Here is an 18343-nt window from a genome sequence, read left to right on the forward strand (position 1 = left end):
CATTCAGTTTATAACAATGTCTTTTCAATCCTGTTGAAAAAAGCAACCAAATGAGTAGGCGAAGAAGTACCTTATATGTAAACAAGTCAGGACTTTTCATATTTCTGCTAATACATTAAGGTCAATTTAAAATGTCTGATAATAAGAGTCAGAAGCAGAGATACATGAAAGTTAGCTACTCTGCATTTTAGGCCCACATTGAGTTGTCTTCCAATGACATTGCGGCACAAAGAACACTGCTTTCTATTCCTGGTTTTGCCACCAAAGAAGCTGGAACATTTCCCTGTATTTCCGTTTATCTTGAAAATCACTGGGCTGATCTAGCAGACCTCCAAGGTCCCTTCCATTCACAAATTCCACAAATAACTTCCTACCAACAGAGGCTACACAAATAAACTACACTGATGAAGGGGAAAGCTAACACCAGCAAACAATGAGATGCACACAAGACAAGACGTATAGAGAAGTGGATCAACCACAAACCGGTGGACGATGAGCCGGCGGGGGATAAAAACACATTCCCTAACGATGGACAGACAGGCAATGGCGCCGAGGTAGTATTGTTGAAGATTTCCTATTTTACATCTTCAACATAAATGGCCCAATTGTTTATATTCATTCTGATTAAATGTGAACGTGAAAACTTCCTCCAGGGGACACAGACATCTAAAAAGTTCCCAATGTATCCAATTTGTCATTTGATATTTTTACTGACAAGAAAAATGAGGGACTGAATATACAAACAGACCATGCCTGATCATATGTATAAAGACAGAACTCAGACCACAACCGGTAGCTGCCCACCCGGGAAACCAATCCCCTATCTACAGTCAACAGCCAGGAGGCCAGCCAGGCTAGCACATCAGACCGGAAGCCAGACTGCTCTCTCTCCACAACCCAGAAACTAAACCACGACTCTGTCCCACGTGGCCAGGATTTGACTCAAAACTGACAGCCACCCTAATTTTGGCCCCTATTTCCAGTTAGGATAATTCAGAGAAAGCCACATATGCCCCTAACCAATCACATAAGACACCCCACTTCTGCACAGCCGCCTCCAGCCCCCAAAACAGCCTCCACTGGGAGCCGTTCTTTTCCATCCTGAAGCTTCCCCACTCCTCATCCGCCACTCACTGCCATGTCAGTCTCTGCCACACGCAAGTGACAGTGTCGACTCCATTGCCACAGCAGCTCTGAGAAAGTTGCCTCTGCCTGTCTCATGTGGGCAGTCTTCCTTTATTTCCCCCAAAGAATAAGTCTTAAATGAGGGGCTTCTCTCCATATGGCCAAGCTATACAATTCAGAAGCCCAACATGGCAGATTCCCAGCCTGGAAAGACCGTACACCCCTCAGGTCCTCTTTCCACAAAACACAGCTTCCTTGAGTTCCTCAGTCACTCCCCACCAACCAGGGAAGGAACCACGTGTTATGGAAAGATCAAGGGCCTTGAAGTCAAACTTCTGAGTTCATCAAGTACTTCATTTTTCCACTTAAATTACATGGCCTTGGCCAGGTGTGGTGGCTCACACCTGTAATCCCAGCACTTTGGGAGGCTGAGTTGGGCGGATCACCCAAGGCTGGGAGTTCAAGACCAGCCTCACCAACATGGAAAAACCCCATCCCTACTAAAAATACGAAATCAGCCTGGCGTGGTGGCACATGCCTGTCTTCCCAGCTACTCCGGAGGCTGAGGCAGGAGAATCACTTGAACCTGGGAAGCAGAGGTTGTGGTGAGCCGAGATCGCGCCATTGCACTCCAGCCTGGACAAGAAGAGCAAAACTCTGTTTAAAAAAAAAAAAAAAAAAAAAAAAACGGGACCTTGAACAATTTTCTTAACTTGTCTAAGCCTCTATCTTCATCTTCAGTAAAATAATTTTACCTCTAAGATTGCATTCAATGGAATCCCACATGTAAAACAGCTGACAAACATTAGGGGCCCAACAGCTGTGTGCTCCTACAGCCGCCCCACTTTACCCCAAGGGAGAAGCACAAGATGTCCAGAAAAAGCCTGTTGATCCCTATACCTCAGCAACCGGTGTTCACACAAGGCACAGTGGTATCCAGACTTACCAGGGTCACCCAAATACAAGACATGTTTTCATTTTTCAACTTAGGTACACATGGCTTCTAACGTTCACCATGTATGATCCATAATTTAGAAGAGATTTTCCTACACTACCCCGTGGTTCTATTTTAGCAGACTTAGATGTGCCATAATAGCTCACTCTCTTAAGCCCTCTTCAGTATCAAAAACAAAACTTTAACCTGTAACACAGTTATCAGCAGCGAAAGTGGAAAAGGTACCTATGAGTCAAAATGACCTTCTGCCCCGCCCCGCCCTACAAAAAGCTGTTCAGGAGGATTTGGGCTGTTTATGAGAATGCTGTCTGTATTCCCAGGGACAGACAAACGCCTACCCTCATTAGAAGCTGCGCTGCTCAGCCTCCAGGGTAGAAAGCTCCCCACACCCGCTACCCAAGGAGAAGAGAAGCAAACGGGGTGGCCAGGCTCCAGGACGTGGACTGTTTAGTGTGGTTTCTGCAGTCCAGGTCACCGCCATGGGTGAAGTTTTTCCTTCCTTCTTTTCCACCCAAGTGGCCAAGGTCCTACGGCTGCTGTAGGGTCTCTTCCCTAGAATGAGCCAGCCCAGCCATTCCCTTTCCCTCTTTTCATTTTTTTTTTTTTTTTGAGATGGAGTCTCACTCTGTCACCAAAGCTGGAGTGGAGTGGTGCAATCTTAGCTCACTGCCACATCTGCCTCCCAGGTTCAAACAATTCTCCTGCCTCAGCTTCCCTGGTAGCTGGGGTTACAGGCGCCCACCACCACGCCCAGCTAATTTTTATATTTTTAGTAGAGACGGAGTTTCTACTTGTTGGCCAGGCTGCTCTCGAACTCCCGACCTCAGGTGATCCACCTGCCTCGGCCTCCCAAAGTGCTGGGATTACAGACATGAGCCACCGCATCTGGCCGAGTCAGCCCAGCCATCCTGACTTTTTATTCTGGCAAAATTACTCTCTTCCACGTCTACCTTCCAAGTAGCTAAATCAGAGATCCGGCCTTGGGGCAGGCTGGAAGAATCCCTGATTTTGGTCCTCAAGGGGTCCTACCAGGGTCTGGGACAATTCCAAGACTTGTGTTCTTAAAGAGGAAAGAAGCCTCACATACACGGCTCTCGCAGAGCTCAGGCAGAGCTCACGCAAGGCTTGGGAGGCGGCCCTAAGGTTTGGGTGTGCCATCTATGATAACAGCTAAGAGATCTGAAGCCAGCTGTCTGGGTTCCATCCTCAATTCCAACAGCGCTGGCTGTGTGATGTTAGACAACGTCCCCAGCCTCTCTGTGGTTCCATTTCCTCACTGTAAAAGGGCCACAATAATAGAGCTGCTCTCAAAGTTAAGTGAATTCGTGCATATAAGGTATTCAGAACAATGCTTGGCACATGGGGGACTTCAATAGACACGTATTGAACAGAGTAACTTAGCAATTAGTAAATATATTCATGCAGGCCATGCACGGTGGCTCATGCCTGTAATTCCAAAACTTTGGGAGGCTGAGGCGAGAGGATCACTTGAGCCCAGGAGTTTGAGACTAGCATGGGCAACACAGCAATATTCCATCTCTAAAAATGTGTTTCTGTAACGTATATGTATATACACACTCATGTATTCACAGCGTATTTATAATACACAAAATAGCTGGAATACAGACTTAACTATTCACAAAGGTTACTTCTAGAGAAGGGGGAATGCAAATTTCAGCTTTTTATGCTACACGTATATTCTTGTATCATCTGAAATATTTAAGCAAATTGTATGTATAAATTTGCCCCAACACACATAGCAGAACAGTGTAGTTTTGACTCAAAAATCTTCACATCATGATGGAATTGTTCTGTGAAAGTTATAGAGATGAAAAGTCTCCCTCCAGCCTAAATGCTCTTTCATATGACCTATATTACACACACCAATGCAGACGCCCCAATCCTTTCCCCACTGTCATAAGAATTTTTCAGTGAACTGCAATCCCCTTTACAAACTAGATGATAGTTAGAGTTACCAGGCAAAAACGTGGATCCAGTTCTGCTTTTTCAAAGCCCAATGTTCCTCACATAATAGCAATGCATTCTTCAACCGGTCCACTGCCCCCAACACCTGACCTCTCTGTTGTACACAACTCAGCAAGGCCTGGGAGAAAGCAGGTGCAAATTTCACTTACTCAGTAACAACACATCCCGCCTGATTCCTCTGCTGGGCTAGTTCTCAAGTCATCTTTTTCTAAGCTTTCATTCGGCTCTACCACATGTACCTAGGCTGGGTAAAATACTTTACCAGGTTTTTTTTTTTTTTTTGAGACAGAGTTTCACTCTCTACCCAGGCTGGAGTGCAGTGACACCATCTCGGCTCACTGAAACCTCCACCTCCAGGGTTCAAACGATTCTCCTGCTTCAGCCTCCCAAGTAGCTGGGACTACAGGCGCACCCAGGACTACCACCACACCCAGCTAATTTTTGTATTTTTAGTAAGGATGGGGTTTCATCGTACTGGCCAGGCTGGTCTCAAACTCCTGACCTCATGATCCGCCCGCCTTGGCCTCCCAAAGTGCTGGGATTACAGGCGTGAGTCACCGCACCTGGCCTACTTTACCAGTTTTATTCCTGAATTAAATCTGTTATTACTATCAATAATGTCAATCAGTGCCATTTCATTCACCGTATGACACACACACAAAGCACTCCATACTCGCTCCACCTATCTGCTTTTCTGCAATGGCCACAGTGTTCCCCATCTTACATGAGAGGCACAGACAAAGACAATGACTTCTCCAAGGTTCTGTAATTCACAATCAGTGGCAGAACCAACATGACCAACCACGTCTGGCCAAGGCCTGTGTTTCAGCCACACCACCTGGTTGCTGCCCCTAACGCTCAATGGGCAAGTAACAGATCACTCCGATTGCAGAGGCTTCTGAAATGTCCTCCGCCATGGTACAATGGACGGTTCGCTCTCAGGAGGGGAGGCAGGGGTGGGAATCAGCACACAGTTCTGCTAGGTTTCTCATGCAGGGCACAGACTATGTATTTTGTGCCTTGCTTTGCAGGTGAAATGTCTCCTGCCCCCTGTACAACAGCTTTCTTTGTCCTCTCCACATAAAAGTACAACTGAGTTCCTCAGGGGAAGGCAGTGATCACTGCCCTGTGCCACACCTGACTGATGTCCAAACAAGTGGACACACAGGCTCTTCTCTTATGGCCCAGGTTGCTCCCATCTGCTAAGCATCGAAAACTACACACAGGATTCGCAGAACATGAATGACATGGAGGTGACCGCTTTATCTCTGTGGAAAACTTACTGCACTGTCTTAAAAAAGGGAATTCAGGAAAAGCTGAACATTTGAGGCTGGCTGGCTGTAATCTTCAGCTGCTGAGAAAGCCTCAGCTGCTCGGTTCCACTGTGGAAATCCAACTCCTCCCTCAAAGTCCAACTCAAGTACACCTCCTCTGCGGTGCCTGCCCCTTCCTCCCTTTCACAAGCATGTGTTCCCTCTGCAGTCCCAGAGCATTCTATCGCCACCTCTGGAGCCACGCTGTCCCAGCCTACAGCCAGCTTAGTGCGCAGCTGCATCTCCCTGTGTGTACCTGCAGGCCCCACCTGGGCTGGAAGGCTGCCTTCTTCTCCTCCACACAGAGGCCACACTCAGGAACTACTGAATGAGGGAGGGAGTGGATGAGCAAGATCAGCCAAGGGCTACAGGGAGTGACCTGCAGCTCCCAGCAGGAACAGCCCCTGCCCTGCCAATCCGGAGGTGCTGGCTCTGTTCTCAGCAGGGCCGCTAAAAGCTCCGTTATAACAGCTCTAGGCCACAACGGTCAACTTGGTGTCAGGCCCTAGAGACACCGAAACTCCTAACAAATAAAGAGGCCGCGTATGCAGCATGCCAGTTAAAAGCACAGGCTTCGGAGTCAGAGCTTGAATTCCACTTATTATGTGACCTTGAGCAAGTTACTCAATGCATCAGTCTCATTTTGTCACCGGCAAAATGAGGACATTATCTGCCACACAGTGTTGCTGAAAAAGTAAGTGAGGTGACAGACGCAAAGTGCTTGGCAGTTACTTACTCTTATTGGTTTATTACAAAGAAGAGAACACGGGAACAGCCAAATGCAAGAGAGGCACAGGGCACACCACGGGGCAGAGAGGTCGGGGCTCCCATGCCGTCCCTGGAAGTGCCACCTTCCCAGCACCAAATGACTTCACCAAACCAGAAGCTCCCCAAACCCAGTGTTTAGAGGGTTTTATGGAGTTTTCATAACATCAACATGATTAAGTCATTGGCTACCCGTGACTAGCTCAATCTCCAGCCTGTCTCGTCTCCCCTCCCAGAGGTAGGGGTGGGGCTGACATGTCCAACTCTATAATCATGACTCATCTTTCTGGAAACCAGCCCTGATCCTGAACCTGTCTAGGGGCCGAAGCCACCTGTCATCTCATTATCTTACAAAAGACACTCCTATCACCCCAGAGATTCCAAAAGTCTTAGAAGCTCTTGTATCAGGTATTGAAACCTAAGACCAAATATTATAACCAATGATGTTCCTATCACTCAGGAAATTACAAGGGTTTTAGAAGCTCTGGGCCAAAAACCAGGAAGAATACTAAATATATACACTATTGTACTATGTATCCCACTATCACAATAATTTTTTTTGAGACAGAGTCTACCTCTGTTGCCCAGGTTGGAGTGCAGTGGTGCGATCTCAGCTTATGGTGCGATCTCAGCTCACTGCAACCTCCACCTCTCAGGTTCAAGCAATTCTTGTGCCTCATCCTCCTGAGTAGCTGGAACTACAGGTGTGCAACACTACAACTGACTAATTTTTGTATTTTTTAGTAGAGATGGGGTTTCACTGTGTTGGCCAGGCTGGCCTTCAACTCCTGGCCTCAAGTGATCTCCCCGCCTCGGCCTCCCAAAAATCTGGGATAAGTCACGAGCCACTGTGCCTGGCCTCACTATCACAATAATTATACTGAGAGGATGGGGGAGAAAAACATGGGGAACTGGAGGAGCGGGGAAGGTAAGCAGCCTGAATCTTTGTCTTCCACAGTAAGACATCTCCCTGTCTTTCACACAATCTGGAAGAACGAGCTAAAACATAAACACAGTAACCTCCAGGGACCAGGGATCAGAGTGGAGAAGGATAAGGTAGGGGATTGCTGGGTTTTGTCCTAAGCCTTGTTAATTTCTGACTCTTAGAGCTGTAGGTCTGTACAACTTTGCTAAAAATGAGCATTTACCTGTAATCCCAGCACTTTGGGAAGCCAAGGTGGGCGGATCACGAGGTCAGGAGATCAAGACCATCCTGGCTAACACGGTGAAACCCCGTCTCTACTAGAAATACAAAATATTAGCCGGGCGTGGTGGCAGGTGCCTATAGTCCCAGCTACTCAGGAGGTTGAGGCAGGAGAATGGTGTGAACCTGGAAGGCGGAGCTTGCAGTGAGCTGAGACCATGCCACTGCACTCCAGCCTGGGCAACAGAGCGAGACTCCATCTCAAAAAAAAAAAAAAAAAAGTTTTTAGTTTTTAAACAAAATCTGATACTTGACCAACAACAATAGTATATTAAGTGATATGGTTTTGTGTTTTTGTTTGAGAGAGGGTCTTGCTCTGTTGCCTGGGCTGGAGTGCGGTGGTGTAATTCTAACTTACTACAGCCTCAAATTATTGGGATCAGGTGATCAACCTCTCGAGCAGCTAGAACCACAGGTGTGCACCACCACGCCCAGCATTCTTTCTTTTTTTTCTTTTCTTTTTTTTTTTTTTTTTGGTAGAGGTGGAGGTCTCACTATGTTGCTGGTCTTAAACTGCTGACCTCAGTGGATCCTACTGCCTCAGCCTCCCTAAGTGCTAGGATTACAGGTGTGAGCCACCACACCAGGCCAAAGTGGTGTCTTCTAAAATTTTTTGTAATCCAACCACTTTGAAAAACTATGGAGAGCTATAAATCGTCTCCCCATAAACACACATGGATGCATATACACAAAATTGTTGCACAGGATTTTGGGGACTTCATAAAGTTCTGAAAGCCAGGTTAAAAACCTTAGGATTATAGATTCTGGGTTTTTTTTTTTTCTTTTTCCTTTTTTTGAGACAGAGTCTCACTTTGTCGCCCAGGCTGGAGTGAAGTGGCGTGATCTCCGCTCACTGCAAGCTCTGCCTCCCAGGTTCACGCCATTTTCCTGCCTCAGCCTTCCGAGTACCTGGGACTACAGGAGCCCGCCACCATGCCCGGCTAATTTTTTGTATTTTTAGTAGAGGTAGGGTTTCCCCAAAGCCAGGATGGTCTCAATCTCCTGACCTCGTGATCCACCCTCCTCGGTCTCCCAAAGTCTGGGATTACAGGCGTGAGCCACCGCGCCCGGCCCTAGATTCTGGTTTATTAAAGGAAATTTATTTCAAGTCAGAGCTTGTCATTTATTGCACAGGAAAATAAAAATTTCGTTAAGAAAAGCAAAAACACCTACATGATAAAATGAGGTCCTGCTTGGTCTTAAACTACTTGGTGACCACCATCAGTTGTTTTCTTGACCACAGGATGCACCTAATTCCTAACTATGAATAAAGGTACAAACATTGTTTATTGGGCTTTTGGCTTCAGCCTTGAAACAATCGGATTCTCTCAAACTCAGGAATGTGAATCGCTGTTGGGTGGATGCAGCTGTTTCCATTCTAGAAATGGACCTGGAATCATGTACTTTGCGACTATGAAGAGTCCTTTGTGTAAAACTTGAAAAGGCAAGGTCCCAAATTCCCCATATGGGTGTTTCTTCCAGTAGAGGAATTACTCTAATGACTTCTTAGCAAAACTTACATGATCAGGGCAGGCCATCAAAATACTCCAGAACACAAAGTTTAGCTCCATTTCTGATGGACCTGTCTCCACTGCTATCAGTCTCACCAACAGCCTCACATCAAGTCAGAGGAACGGTTTTTTCATTTAAGAAGGATCTTCATGGCTGGGTGTGGTCGCTCACGCCTGTAATCCCAGCACTTTGGGAGGCCAAGGTGGGCGGATCACGAGGTCAGGAGTTTGTGACCAGCCTGGTCAACATACTGAAACCCTGTCTGTACTAAAAATAAAAAAATTAGCCAGGCTTGGTGGCACGTGCCTGTGGTCCCAGCTACTTAGGAGGCTGAGGCAGGAGAACTGCCTGAACCCGGGAGGTGGAAGTTGTGGTGAGCCAAGACTGCACCACTACACTTCAGCCCGGGCAAGAGAATGAGACTCCGTCTCAAAAAAAAAAAAAAGAAGGATCTTCATGTTCCTGCCAATTTGAAAAAAAAAAAAAAAATTGGTATCTGTTAACCAGAGGTAATGAAAAGCACCTCCCAGGCTGCTGTAGTAAGTGGATCGGTAACTGTGGTGGGAGATTCCAACCCGCGAGACCTGTGACTATATCACGCAGCAAAAGGGCTTTGCCAAAGTCCTTAGGAGGAGTATCTTGGGCTATCCAGGGAGGTCCAATCTAATCGTATGAGCCTCTAAGAGCATAGAACTGGCCAGGTGAGGTGGCTCACACCTGTAATCTCCGGACTTTGGGAGGCTAAGGCAGGCAGATCATGAGATTAAGAGATGGAGACCATCCTGGCTGAAATGGTGAAACCCCATCTCTACTAAAAATACAAAAATTAGTTGGACATCGTGGCGGGCACCTGTAGTCCCAGCTACTCAGGAGGCTGAAGCAGGAGAATCACTTGAACCCGAGAGGTAGAGGTTGCAGTGAGCTGAGATCATGCTACTGCACTCCAGCCTGGGCAACAGTGCGAGACTCCATCTCAAAAAAATATTTTAAAATAGGGCATAGAACTTTCTCCAAGTGCAAGAAGAGAAATGCACACAGGGGAACTGAAGAGCCTGACCAGGTCCCTGGGTTAGCTAGTCCTGAGCTGATGGGACCACGTGCAAAGACCAGATAGAGGCCTCAGGAGCTGAGGGCAGCCCTCAACAGATGGCCAGCAAGGGAACAGACACCTCAGTCCTGCAACCACAAGGAACTATATTTGGCCAAAAGCGCTTGGAAACAATTCTCCAGTGAGGAATGCAGCTCAGCCCACATTATGATTTTTGCCCGGTGACACCCACGTCAGAACAGTGGGTGCCCCAAAAAACTGTGAGATGATACAATTTCAATTATTTTAAGCCACAAAATTTGTGGAAATGTGGTAAAGCAGCAACAGAAATGAATAGTGATTTACGTGGAAACCCCTAGAAGAGTGTCTGGCACGGTGTTGACACTTGACAAGTGTTTACTGATTTCCTTACATCGCAAGGCAGGGCTGGCCACACTCCATCCAAAACAATAGATGATAGACTTGTTCTGACAAAACAGATTCAGTGAATTATAAATGGCCCAGAACACCTACAAATTTTAAGTTTCAGGTAAGTGATTGCCTTTCCTTTCACTTAGAAACCTCCCAATGCTCATCTTACTGACAAACTCTAAGTACCAGGCAGGAGACTAAACACCAGACAAACCCAGCCCCAGATGCCCCGAGGGAGCCCGTCCCAGCACTCACTCCGCTGCACTGAAATGATGTCCAAGTCAGTTTATCCCACTAGACCAAGAACTCCAGCTCTCCATGTGTGACTCACCAGTGCTGCCTCTGCATCTCTGCTTCTAGGATGGTGCTTCTGCACTTCACAGGAAATCTGTATCAATGTTTGTCAACACTATATATGACAGTGTCACTTAATATCTGCACAGAAAACATCAATTCTTTGAGGACCAGGGCAGGGTTTATTAGCCTTCGTACTCCCACTGCCACTGTCTGGGACATCAGAGGCACTCGGTAGAAGTTGGTGAAGAGAAAGAAAAGGCAGAGGAGAGAGAGGAAAGCAGGACCAACACCGCAGACACAGATTCTGAGGTGGCTGGAGGAGAGGCAGGACAGAGAAACTTCCTGGATGCTGGGATGGGGTTCACTGTGATACCTGCTGCTGGATTTCAAATGTCAAAGGTGACGCTTTGCTGACCTTGACGTCTGACTGCCCTTTAGCCTTCCCAACCTCAAGACAGGGCACTTAGAAACCGCAATGTCAAGAAATTATGCTTCATTAAGGCATGGGAATGTTATTTACATGAACCTTCATTACTGCATTTTTTTTACATGGGAATGTAAATAATTGAAGAGATTGTTAAAGACTAATCATGCACATTCAATAACTTTGTAAAATATTAATGATAACTGAAACACAAATTTTGATGTTCCCCCAAAATGCTAACATATAAAAAAATACTGGCCAATTAAAGATAGAAAACAATCCTAATGAAGCTCCCCAACAGACACATTAAAACTTCTCTGTACGTTAAACATTTGAGATTTCAAAGGAAAACCCAGATTCATTCCATTCTTAATATGGCGTTTAAAAAAAAAATCTTAGGTAATACAATATTTCATTTAAAATTTACAAAATTCCATTCCATTCATAATTTCGTTTGATCCTCAAAACAATCTCCTGAGTTAGGCAGAACAGGTATTACTAACAACTAACTCCATTTTATAGGTAAGGGAACTGAAGTTCAGCAAGTACTTGGGCTTAACAAAAGCTTTAATAGGGCCACATATCGAAACCAAATCCTCTGCTCAAAAGAACTAGAATAAGTTATCTTTTACATATTATTCATACTGATATCCTGTCAATATCCAAAAATGTTTTGAGGTAGCCTGCAATAATAGACACCTATCCAATAAAAACATTAAAATGAAAAACGGGGAAAAAAACAGCAGGTGATATGGGAGACAGACGAAGGTAGATAGCAAAGGCTGAGACTTATAATCTAAGAAAACTTCATCTCTGACCTTCCAGTTCCAGGGAGATAACGCTAAAGGAAACAAGATGGTTTATAGACTCAAAATCTGACAAAAGAGAGGTTGCATCAGTTCTTAACTCTGAAACACTCCTAGCAGCCACAGCAAATCTCTAGGACAACATACCAATGGCATCAAAGCAAGAGTATACTTCAGTGATAGAGTGAATTAAGTTCCCTGTTTGGGACCCAGGCCAGGGCTAGAGAAAAGAACTCTGAAATGTAGAGCTCAGAAATACATCCTCTGTCGGCCACAGGCAGTGGCTCACACCTGTAATCCCCAGCACTCTGGAAGGCCGAGGCGGGCAGATCACGAAGTCAGGAGATGGAGACCATCCTGGCTAGCACAGTGAAATCCTGTTTCTACTGAAAATACAAAAAATTAGCCGGGCGTGGTGGCAGGCCCCTATAGTCCCAGCTGTTTGGGAGGCTGAGGTAGGAGAATGGAGTGAACCCAGGAGGCGGAGCTTGCAGTGATCCGAGATCCTGCCACTGTACTCCAGCCTGGGCAACAGAGCAAAACTCTGTCTCCAAAAAAAAAAAAAAAAAAAAAAAAAAATATATATATATATATATATATATATATATATATATATATATACACACACACACACACCCTCTGTCTTCTCCATACCCATATGTCCCCTTCCGTGAGAGACTTCCTTTCATTTAATCCATATAAAAATCAAGCCTACTCTAAATGAAAAATACTTCGACATAGAAGCAGCATTAACTAGTTAAGTTTTATTAAGACATTAATAAAATCTAGAAAACCATAAAGAAAATCTGGTCGCGTTTTGAAGCCCTCTCCTAAGATCAGATTCCCCAAAAGAACAAAGTGTATGGGGCATATAACAAAGATATTTTCCTAAACTAAGAATGCAAATCAAAATAAAGGCAAAATCCTACTGAGTGAAGCAAAAATTGTAATTCAGTAGCTCAAGACTTGACCAAATGGCTATTTTTAATCCCTATAATCATCCAAATAACTAGGAATAGCAGAGAAAATTGTGTCTCCTTTCTACAGAGACACGTGGCTGGCTTTAAGAAACTCAAACACATCAAATTCCCACCTTACCAAACAGATAAATTGGAAAGGAGCTTAGTATTTTATTTTTAAATTATTTATTTACCTTTTTATTTTTTAGAGAAAGGGTTTCACTCCGTCACACAGACTGGAGTGCAGTGGCATGATTATAGCTCACTGCAGCTTCTAATCTTGGGCTCAAGTAATCCTCGCTCCTCAGCCTCCCAAAGCGCTGGCATTACAGGTGTAAACCACAGCAACCGGCCTATTTTAAAGAATTAATTACCATATACCTTAGAATTGTAGCTCCTATATAGGTCATTCAACATGTGATGCAATTTTTTACAAGTGCTATTTTTTTTTTTTTTTTTTTTTTTTGAGATGGAGTCTCACTCTGTCGCCCAGGCTGGAGTGCAGTGGTGCAATCTCCGCTCACTGCAACCTCCACCTCCCGGGTTCAAGTGATTCCCCTGCCTCAGCCTCCCGAGTAGCTGGGACTACAGGCGTGTGCCACCACACTCAGCTAATTTTTTGTATTTTTAGTGGAGACGGGGTATTTTTAGTGAAGACGGGGTTTCACTGTATGAGCCAGATTAGCCATCTTCTAACCTCGTGATCTGCCTGTCTTGCCCTCCCCAAGTGTTGGGATTACAGGTGTGAGCCACCACACCCGGCCACAAGTGGTAATTTTCAACTATGCTTCAAACCATTACACAAGCCAAGTACATCTACTCAAGGCACTCTCAAGTTTCCATTTACTCCCATTTTACTCGACAAAATAAAATGTTAAATTGGAACATATTTCACACGACACTTAAAAGATCAACAAAATGCTCCTGAAAAGTTCTGAGCTCAACAACTCCATTAATGAGAAAAAAAAAAAAACCAACTGGATATAGAGAAGATGCTGCACATAAAACACAATTGTGAAGAATATGCAAGATATTGCCAAAAAGCTGCTTAAGTTTTCATCATAGATACTTGTCCTTAACTCTGAGATAAAGTATATACTCATGTAACTAAACTCATTTAAAAGCAAACAAAGGGGAAGAAGAAAAAGAACTTCCACTTTAGAATCCGCATTTTCAAAGGCCTCCATTATTTACACCATTGCGGGGAAGAGAATTTTTCTCTGCTATATTTGCTTGAAAGAATTAAAGGTGTAGGGCAAAAATTCTTGGGAATTATTCAGTTTACGATCCTCAAAAGTGAGAAAAATGAAGCCCAGAAGAGAAGGCCTTCCAGGAGAATTCCAGAGCCGGAGGTAGACCCAGTACATTGTTTTTGTTTTTGTTTTGAGCGGAAGTCTCACTCTATGGCCCAGGCTGGGGTGCAGTGCAGTCATTTCACTCACTGCAACCTCCGCCTCCTGGGTTCAAGCTGTTCTCCTGCCTCAGCCTCCTGAGGAGCTGCGATTACAGGCGCCCACCACCACGCCCAACTAATTTTTGTATTTTTAGTAGAGACAGGGTTTCACCATGTTGGCCAGGTTGGTCTCCAACTCCTGACCTCAAGTGATCCGCCTGCCTAGACCTCCCAAAGTCCTCGGATTACAGGCGTGAGCCACCGCACCCGGCCGACCTGGTAAGTTTTAATCAAGTACTCTGAACTATGCAACAAACACTAGGAAGTAATAGAAAAAAAATTAATCTAAAAACCCTCTGGAGAGTCAAAGAATTGCAGATTTAAAATAGCATGACTACTTGGATTCATGGTATTGAAAAAGGACCTCGCATTTACCCGCATGTACAAACTGCCTGCGCACTTCTATCAGAGCATTTTTCAAGCTGTGCTACAGTTAACTATGTACTGCCCAAAGCCAATCTCTCTCTGCAGATCATAAGCTCTTAAAGACCAGGACTTCAGGAGAACAAGCAAAACTTCAGAGAGAAGGGAGCCACCAAACAGAGTTCATAGCAATGGGTCAGCAGGAGCTGATGACTGGAGGTGCGCGGTAGCGTTGGGGTCTGGGACAGCGGAGGGCAGAGAAGGCAAAAGGGCCTGCATGACACGCTACAGGGCTAGGAGCCACAGCTGTGGTGATTAGTTCAGTTTTGTCTCCTATGCCTGTTACTTATACACCATCTCTTGTTCAGAAAGAACTTCAGGTTGAGTATTTGGACTCCTTGAGCCTTCTGCTGTTTGTCTCCGGGACGTTTAACACTCTTAAAAGGGGAAAACTGTCCAGTTCGATTTCGCTTCCCGGTACATTACAGGTTTTTCAAAAGTTTGATGAAAGCATTCACTAAGGAGTGATTCCACTTTCTTTGGTGGCTGAGAAATACAGCGTCTGAGAGGCAGCATCAGGTCTTCCCATCAAGCTGAGGTCGGAGTCTCCCCACCCACGGACCTCACCCTCGCTCTCCCCTCATAAATCTGACCTCTAACTGTAACTGCCTTGGTCTCATTCCGTGGGTGTGGATGCTCCTGCTTGAAACGCATTTTCCAACCCGCCAAATTCTTGGGAGAGTTTCTTCCACTCTCCAGGCGCTGAGAGCTACAAAGTTCAATCTGGCTTTCCAGATTTTTTTTTCTTCCCATTACTAACGGAAAAAAATCAAGAAGCGCCGGGCAGAAGGGCCCTGCTCCCGCCAATAAGAGCCCAGCCCGGGGCCAGAGCAGGAAGTGCGGCGGTGGGACGCGCGGCGACAGCCCCTCGACCCCGGGGACCCGCCGGCCAGGGCAGAGGTCAGTGGGGTCTGTGTGGCCGCTGCGCGACAGCTCCGGGCCCGCGCCTCTCGCTTCCTCCCGCCAGGCAAGTGAGAGGATAAACCATGGGGCGGGGGCAGTGCGCCCCCACCAACCGCGCCCCCCGCGCACGGACCTCCACTACACGCGCGTCCCAGGCGGGGTCGACCCAGACGAGCCACGGGGCGCCGCACAGCCCCACTAGCAGGGCGGCCAGGACCCACGCGCGCGGGTCCACGCAGCCACCTATATAGGTGACAAAACACTCAGGAAGCCGTCATGCGGGGCCGGGAAAGAGCCCCCACGCAGAGTCACGGACTCCCTCGTCCGAGGGTCCGCGCAGTCCCCTCGGTGAGTCTGGCGAAGCAGTCTTGCGCGAGGGAGGGCGGGGAGGGCGGCGGAGTCTCCCACTCGCGGTGACCCGTACCCCGCCCCACGAGTGGGTCCTCGCAGGGCCCCCTCTGCCGCACGCGGGGACCAGCCACGCTGCGGGGTACGGGGCAGAAGCCCGCGCCCGGGTCCATGCAGTCCCCTCCGCGGCAGACGCGGGGAGCCGGGGAGCAGTGGGGACCGGCCCCCACCCGCAGGGCAACCGGGACTCCCCGCGCGGGCCCACGCGGTATCGCAGCAGGCGCGAGCCCCCGGTGCCACACGGGGCCGAGACAAAGCCCAGGCGCAAGGACCCCGGATCCCGACCTCGGACCCTGCGGAGCGGAGCTCGGACCCTGCGGAGCCGAGCTCGGACCCTGCGGAGCCGAGCTCGGAGCCGCCACACCCGGGGCAGAGACCCCCACCCGGTCTGGAGACCCCGTCGCCCATGGCGCCGTCTCACCTCAGGCCGCCGCCTCGCAGCCCTAGCTCCTCGCCGCGGCGCCTGGGCCGACTGGAGCGCAGCTGAGCAGCCGACAGAGCCACGGCAGCCTCAACAATGGAGCCCCAGGGCGGGGCCGCCGCCGCGCCGCTTCAGCCCGTGTTGCCCGCTCAGGATCCGGCTCGGATCAAGGAGCTGCAGCTGGCGCGGGGCTGCGGCCCGGAAACACACCCTGCAGGTGCACACGGCCCTGCCCGCCTCCCGCCGCCCCGCCCCGCCCCCAGCGGAGCCGGGCGCCCAGGGCCCGCCCCCCGGCCAAGGGGGAGCCAGCTGCGCGGAGAAGGTGGGGCCTGGGGGAACAAAGGGAGGTTGGGCGGGGCGGCGCTGGGACTGGGCGTGCGGGGTACCGCGGGAGGACCGGACCCAAGAGCTGGCCGGATCCTGGCCTCCTGGAAGACCCAGCTCAACGTCCACCTGGAGTCTACTGTACAGGACGCGCTCATCTCAAGCCCAGAACTCTGGCTTTTAGGACAGAGAGCGAGAGACAGGCTTGCTTTACAAAAAGGGAAACTGAGGTCCAAGGAATAGGATTGCCTGCTGCCCGAAGTCACGTAGTCCCATTCACTCGTTCACCTTGTCATTCAGCAAACATTTGGAAGCACGGATGGTGGGCGTTAGGAGTGAAGTAGGGCCGGGCGCGGTGGCTGGCGCCTGTAATCCCAGCACTTTGTGGGGCCGAGGCAGGTGGATTACTTGAGGCCAGGAGTTCGAAACCAGACTGGCCAACAAGATGAAACCCCATCTCTGCTAAAAATACAGAAACTTAGCCGATCGTGGTGGCGCGTATCTGTGGTTGCAGCTACTGGGAAGGCTGAGGCAGGAGAAATCGTTTGAACCAGGGAGGTAGAGGTTGCAGTGAGCTGAGATGGTGCCACTGCATGTGCTCCAGCCTGGGCGACAGAATGAGACTCCGTCTCGAAAAAAAAAAAAATAATAATAATAGATGGGAAGTAGAGGCGAACCTAGGCCTTCCCTGAAGGAGCTCGGCCAAGGAGTACCTGAAATGTCTCTGCATCTCTTTAAGGTCTGATAAACGAACCAGGAGCGAGCACTAATCACTTCCCTTTCCTGCCTCAGAGCTTTCATGTGTTTGCTGTTCCCCGCCTGAAATGCCAAGTACCAATGGTATTTATTTATTTATAGAAATGGGGTCTCCCTATGTTGCCCAGGCTGGTCTCAAACTCCTGGCCTCAAGCTATCCTCTCCTCAGCCTCCCAAAGTGTTGGGATTGCAGGCATGAACCACTGTCCCCAGACCTGATCGTCTTTAAAACCTCTTTCCTCATCTTATTTGAGCTTCCTGCTTCATGTGACCCCACACCCTTGGTTTCCCTGTACTCCCATAGCTGCTCCTCGGTGGGTCCCAGGGACCCACCGCCTTCTCTGCCCAACTTATATATGTCTGGACTCAGGCCAAATGCCCTTCCATTTGCAGTGGGCACTGCCACAAGAAATCTCTTGCTCTTCCGGGCTTCACAAACCATCCACATGCTCTGCTGCCTGCCAGAGACATCCATCCCATCAGATGCCCAGCCCTGACCTTTCCCAAAGCTCCAGCTGGACGCAGGGAAGCATCTTAAATTTTCCACAGGCCAAAACAGAGTGCTTTATTAGTGCCCTAACCTGCTCATTCACATTCTTGTGATTCTCTGTGAACAGCCCCTCCATCCACCCAGCTGCTCAGGTGAAAATCTCAAATCCTCCTCCAGTCCTTCCTCCCAGAACCTCTCATGCAGCCCTCTGCCTTCCTAGGACACTGAGCACCCCTCACTCCCAGCGCCGGCTGGGGTGCTGTCTGAGTGGCTGCCACCCACGTGGCATGAATTGTGACCTTTTGCCCGGTGTGGTGGCTCACGCCTGTAGTCACAGCACTTTGAGAGGCTGAGGCAGGC

At 48.1% G+C, this 18343-nt stretch overlaps 1 protein-coding gene across 3 annotated transcripts in view; it reads right to left on the reverse strand.

The window, feature by feature from the left end:
- LOC114680185 (SH3 domain and tetratricopeptide repeat-containing protein 1-like) overlaps positions 1-16546 on the reverse strand; it is a 53269-nt gene extending 36723 nt beyond the window's left edge. For all 3 annotated transcript variants that reach the window (XM_077943045.1, XM_077943043.1, XM_077943046.1), the window contains exon 1: positions 16414-16546. The gene's annotated coding sequence lies outside the window, so the exon portion shown is untranslated. The remainder of the gene's footprint in view (positions 1-16413) is intronic.
- Positions 16547-18343: the final 1797 nt, after the last annotated feature.

The sequence above is a fragment of the Macaca mulatta genome, chromosome 8, assembly GCF_049350105.2.
Source record: "Macaca mulatta isolate MMU2019108-1 chromosome 8, T2T-MMU8v2.0, whole genome shotgun sequence".
In the NCBI taxonomy this organism is placed as follows: Eukaryota; Metazoa; Chordata; class Mammalia; order Primates; family Cercopithecidae; genus Macaca; species Macaca mulatta.